A 6,467-nucleotide genomic window follows, 5' to 3' on the forward strand; every position below is an offset into this window, starting at 1 on the left:
CCGTGATTCAAATACCATCCATTTGTCAACCTTTGGTGGAAACTGGTACTTGTACTTTTTCTTGTTCTCTCCCGCAATCTGATCATCCGTTTCTTGCGAGTACTTTAGAAAGTATGCTCTCAACTTGTCGAATGTGTATTGAACTATTGCCGTCACCGGCAACGCACGGACACCCTTCAGCACCCGGTTGAAGCATTCTGCCATGTTACTTGTCATTTGACCATATCTTTGGCCATCTTCGTCATAAGCTCGTGCCCACTTGGGCCAAAGTTGAATGTGCCTGTTGAGAAACTCAAGCCCACCTGCATCAAGTTTTTTGTTTGCAAGCAAAGCGTTGTACAATCTTGCAAATCGTTTGTCCGAAAATGCTTGACAACAATCTTGAAGATCATCCGCCAACTCCTTGCTACCACATGCCCGGTAGAAGTTTGCACAGAAATGCCTCATGCACCATCGATGATGCAAAGGAGCATGGTCGGGAATGACAATGTCAACCGTGTTAAGTATGCCTTGATGGCGATCCGATATGACACATATTTCCCTTTCAAACGGTAATATTTTGGTTCTCAAAATATGCAAGAACCATTCCTAGTTAACATTGTTCTCTGCCTCAACCAAAGCAAAAGCCAAAGGCATCAACCGGTTATTGGCATCACTTGCTATTGCAACCAACAAAGTGCCCTTGAATTGTCCGGTCAAAAACGTGCCAACGATGGAGATGACAGGCCGATAGTGCTGAAAAGCCCTCACACATTGCTCAAATGCCCAAAATGCATGGCCAAATACGTGGACCCTATTTCCATTGAGAATCCTTGTTTTCTCCCCATACGTCTCGACCACATGAACCATGCCCGGGTTAGTGGCGTCAATAGCTCCCAACAACCTAGGTAGTCGGTTGTATGCTTGCTCCCAATCACCATACAACATCTTGAATGCGGCTTGATTTGCTTTCCATGCCTTACCATATTTCACCTCGTAGTGAAAGAGGGCTTTCACAAGGTCTTGTACGCTTTTTATGCTCATTGTAGAAAGAGAGGAGATGGAGTTGGAAAGCCTATAAGCAATGAACTCAGAGGTGAGTTTTCTATGGCTTTGCGACGAAAGGTCACCATCAACCCTCTTGCCTCGACACGTGTGAGGCATACAACTGACAATGTTCCATCCTGGCCTCCTTTCCATGGTCTTGCACGGACAATTCAAGGACACCCTCTATCCTCACATGCAAACGTGTAACGAAGCTTCATGTTTGAATGAAAAACTTTGTGTGGCCTATAATGCGTAACAGAATATTCATCTAACCACATCTTCAGTTCAAGGAATGTTTGGAACTTTGACCCCGGCAAAATAATATTCTTCCCATGTTTGTCCCGGTGAGAAGGTGGCCTAGCTCCAAACAATATGCCTTCGCCTCCGTCAACCATGGCTTCATCCGCAAGGCTAAGATCCTCGAACAATGGTGTCCGGTGATCCCGCTTTAATACCTTCGTGAAAGCTTCAGCCTCCTTTGCCGTGAACCCTTCCTCATCAACTTCTTCATCGGGACCCTTATCGTCAGACTCAGATGCATAGCCACGTGAGTATGGAATATAATGGTCCATTGTCTCTTGCATATTATATTTGTCCAAATCACCAAGGCTGTTATCATGAAGAGCAGTACCATCATTCTCATCATCATCGTACTCATCATTAGCCTCTAGCAATGGTTCATGTTGGATACAAGATTGTTGTGCTGAAAGAGGTTCAATGTTGGCCTCTTCGTTGATGCGTGGGGGACTAGCTTCAAAAATGAGAGAGGCAACCCAGTTCAAATCCAACTGCAAGTTAGGAACATTTGTTTTGATGGCAAATAACTCTAGAACCTTGTCTAGTGATTCGACCACCGTATCCTTGTATGCAAGCCAGCGTTGCTCAGAGTTGACACGCATGGTCTTCCAACGAATGTGCATTCCGAATCCCACATTATGCCTACCATCAAACTCAACTACATCACTAGGGTCCATCCAATTCAAATCCTTTCGGACTTGTTCCAACAATTCAGCATAGCTAGGACAGAAATCGAACACCATGTCAAGCTCATCCGGATTCGGATCAATATTGCCTTTTAAAAAGGCATCCTTGTCCACGTGATGAACATAAACACATGTTCTTCCCATCCCTAAACAACACAACATACAATATTTTTATAAGCAATCATCCAAATACTACAATATCTACTTATTAAAAATAAACTCTATTCCTAACTTCCAAACATCCATAACACTAACCCTAACCCTATCCTAACCCTAACACAACCAAACATCCATAACCCTAACCCTAACCCTAGCCTAACCCTGGCCTAACCCTAAAACAACCATAATGCAAACATCCAAACAATCCTAATCCTAACCCCATCATACCCCTTATCCTAACATACAAACAAATACAACAATATCATATACATCCCACATTTCATGAAAAACTAGGGTTTCCTCAAATTTGCAACAAAATGACCACAAGAGATTTTTGTTTGGATGAGAATGAGGGGATAGGTGGGGATTACCTTAGGGGAGGGATTGGACAACAAATGCCCGGTCCAAACAGTCAGATTTGGTGATTTGGAGAGAGATTTGACGAAGGGGCGATTTGAACACAGTGTGGGAGAGGGGGATGGGGGAGGGGAATGGGGAAGGGGTGGGGGAGGGGGGCTAGGGTTGGCGTTAGCCCTGCTTAAATAGGCGGCCGGGTGGAGAGACGTGGGCTGAACCCACGTCCGAGTCGGTAATAGCCCATGATCCGACGTCTCAGATCGTGGCGCATCCGTTACGTTTTCTCTGATCCTTACCGGCAAAAATAAGCGCATAGGTATGAGCTCGGCTCGGCTCATTCCCGCAACCCGCAGCGCGTCTCGTCGCGTCGTGATGAGGCGAGGCGTGGCGAGGCGGGCGGCAGAGGAGGAGTGCGCGAGGGCATCTTCTCTTCTCACTCTCCAATAGCATGTGGAAGAGAGACCCTTATAAAGGGGTCCAACTTCTTCTCCACTAGCGGGGTGGGACTAAACTTCCCACCACCACCTTGTCATGCCACCAACTACGTGGGCCCTTTGTGACAGCCCGATGCCGACGTTCCAGAAGATTCCCCTTCTATTCCGTTTTCATCATGTGTATATTTTCTTTTGTGGCATCATCATCTCATCATGCGCATCATCTGCATTGCATCGGCATCTCCGTGCCGCCAGTTTTCAAAACTTGCATAGTTGCCGGTTCTCGTCGTTGTCCGTTCTCAGCCCGACCGCACACGCACGCGCCCGCGGCACCGTCAAAACCCTGTTTTTAAAGTGTGCGTAAAACTTTCTCTGATTGGGGTGAAACTTGGCATGCGGTCGTAATTAGTTATCGCCAGACCGCCTGTAGAATTTTGTCCCGATCGGAGTTCGTCTGGTACCCGAACGGTCGACCGTAGCGGCGCCATATTCGGTCTACCGTCGGACGGTCATCGGTGTTTTTAAAAATTGTTGCCGCGCCGCCCGTTTTCCCTCTCGTCTCCGGTATACCATCCTACACGGCCACTTACCCATTCCCGCGTTCGGAATCGTCCGAATCCAACCGCACGATTCGATCCGGAACGAAATTCCGGCTAACCTAGCCCCCCGTTTGTCTATATATAGACGCCCAAGCATTTATTTCAGCCCCCCCTCTCTCTCTTCCTCGATTCCCGTGCCCAACCCTAGCGCAGCCTCTCTCCCACCTCCTGCCAGCCTCCAGGGCCCGTGAGCCCGAGGCAGACCCGCCCGAGCCCATCTGGGCCTGAGGCGCCGCCGCCCCCGATCTGCCCCGGATCCCGCATCTCGAGCGCCGCCGCAGTCAGCCGCCAGCTCGAGGGGAGGAGGCCCCGAGCCCGCGCGTGCCGGACCCCAGCCGTCGTGCCTCGCCGGCCAGTGCGCCCCGTCGCTAGTTCCTCCCTCGACCCCGGCCGCCTGCATCGCCCTCCGTCGCCTCTAGTGGAGCCGCAGCCCCGCGCCTCCTCACCGGCTCGTCGCCGCGCCTCCTCAACGGCATGCCGCCGCCCCGACCTCGCCTCCCCAGTCGGATCCGCCGCCGCCCCGGGTTCCTCGCGACGCGCGCCGCCGCGTGCCTTGAGCCGCCGCCGGCAGCGCCATGGGGTCGATCTCGTGCTGGAGGTTGCGGGAGGACGGGGACGACGCGAGCGCAGCGCCCCCTCCCGGCTGAGCCGCGCCCCCAGGCCCACCTCCTCCCCGACCGGCCGAGGCCCATCTCGCGCCAGCCCAATGAGGTGAGATCCCCCTGTTCCTTATGTTGTGCCCCGAGCAGGATGTAACTATCTCGCGCTTGCCCTGTTTAGCCCATGAGCGATTAGGCCCAGTACCAATTATCTAGGATTCTCGGATTTAATATAATTCAGGTAAATATTTAGATCTTCAAACGTCCGTAGTTTTAAATCCGTCTGTCGGATCGGAGCGAGTAATATATGTAAAATGTGTAGAATTCCGCGTAGATTATGAATTTACAACATTTATAATTATTTGTCGTAGTTTAACGTGCCAAACGGTTAGTTTTGCGTGCTGTTTCAATAGGATACACCCCGTATTTATTTTTCTCGCAAGTCCGGATTGCTCGTATGTCGTATTAGAAATGTCCATGTTTTAGGAACCTATTTTCCATGTATTTTAGAGCGGTCATTTGTATTTTTTGCATGTAGGGATTGCCGATAGTTTATTTTCCCGTGTATAGGTTATTTTCTCGCATTTAAGTGTGGCATTTTTTTTGTGTTGCAACCCCACATATTTTATATGTCTTCGGGGTAGAAAAATCCATGAAATTTTTATGTGCAATTAGTTTTAGCATTAGAGCAAGTTAGTTCGCGCGATATTTTGCGGTGATGCCCTTTTGTTTAATTCGTAGGATTTATTTCGTGCTTCGTTTGACGGAGTTGTCAACTAGGCACTTGTTCTTGGGTGTTTAGAATAGCCCCTGGTATTTGTTTTGCAATAGAAATGCATGTTTAGGTGTGGTTTGATTGCCCTCTAGTTGCTAGAAATAGTGCTGATTTGGAGGTGCTGAAATATTTCTAAGTCTGGAATTTGTTATATTTTGTTGCTGTCTTGACTTGCTTCTATCTTGTGATCTGTAGCTCTTTTGAGGTTGGTGCAATGAAGTTAGTTGTAGACCTTGTGTTTCTCTAGCTTGATGTGAATTTGTGTGCCATTTGAAGTCATGTAGCTATAGGTTTTTCTGCTGTCAATATGGCTTCAGATCGAAAACTGCACTTTCATGAGGTGCTATTTTCACTAAGTCTGAAATAGTGTGTGAGATGCCATTTTGTGACTTCTTTCCCTAGTGATCCATGATGCCATGCTAGTTGTTGTTAGTTGTTTGTAGTAGTGCTTCTTGCCCTCTTCCGTGCCATGCCTTGCTTGAGCATATCGGAGTTGTGTAGCTCGTAGTTGTGGGGTGTAGAATATGCTATGTGGCTGATTTTGGCAGATTATAGTGTTTTCTTGTTTTGCTCGTAGTTGTTGAACCGTAGCTCCGATTTGATCGTGTCCTACATGAAACTTGCTTAGAATCTTGTGTAGTTTCATTTTTTCTTGCTAGTTGTATGATTTGAAGTGCTCGTGACTGCCGTTGCACACATATTGCATTCATGGCATCATATCTTGCGGTGCTTGTAACTTTTAATCCGTAGCTCCGTTGGAGATGATCTCTATGTGTAAATTGGTTGTAACGACACGTAGAATCACGTGAACCTATTTGTTTTTCTGTTTAACAACCAATTAAATGTGTTAGTTCAGATCTGGACAGAATTGTAAATTAACATGTGAGGTCGTTTCGGAGATGCTATATGTCATTTCCGACCTCATTTAAAATGCCTAGATAGGTAGTTTAATTATGCTTCACCTCTTGCCATGTTTAACCACATTTAATATTGCCGTGTATCTAATCGGGATAGAACTAAATAAATAAACGTGGAGTTTCGTCAATATGCAACTCGTTGCATATTGAACTTCACTTAATGTGTAGTGTTTGATTGTGTGAATTGTCATGTCGTGACTTGCATGTATCCAGCTGCTCATGCATCATTTGTGTTGTCCATCGTGTGGTGAAATTCGTGTGTTGATTTGTGTTTCCGATTTGCTTCGTCTCGATAGAGTTCCGCAGCGTGCCGGATTGTGAGGACCCGTTCGACTACGTCGGTTCGTCTGCTTCACGGAGGCATTCTTTTTCCAAGCGGGATCTCAGGCAAGATGACCATTTCCCCAGATACCATTACTATCATTGCCATGCTAGTTTTACCGCTTCTATCGATTATGTCTCGTTGCCTACCACATGTTAAATATCAGCCTCTCAGCAATGCCATGAATACCTTCAACCTGTTCAACCTAGCAAACCACTGATTGGCTATGTTACTGCTTGCTTAACCCTGTGTAGCGTTGCTAGTTGCAGGTGCAATTGTTTCCATGTGAAAACATG

This window comes from Hordeum vulgare, chromosome 7H (genome assembly GCF_904849725.1).
Source record: "Hordeum vulgare subsp. vulgare chromosome 7H, MorexV3_pseudomolecules_assembly, whole genome shotgun sequence".
Taxonomy (NCBI): domain Eukaryota; kingdom Viridiplantae; phylum Streptophyta; class Magnoliopsida; order Poales; family Poaceae; genus Hordeum; species Hordeum vulgare.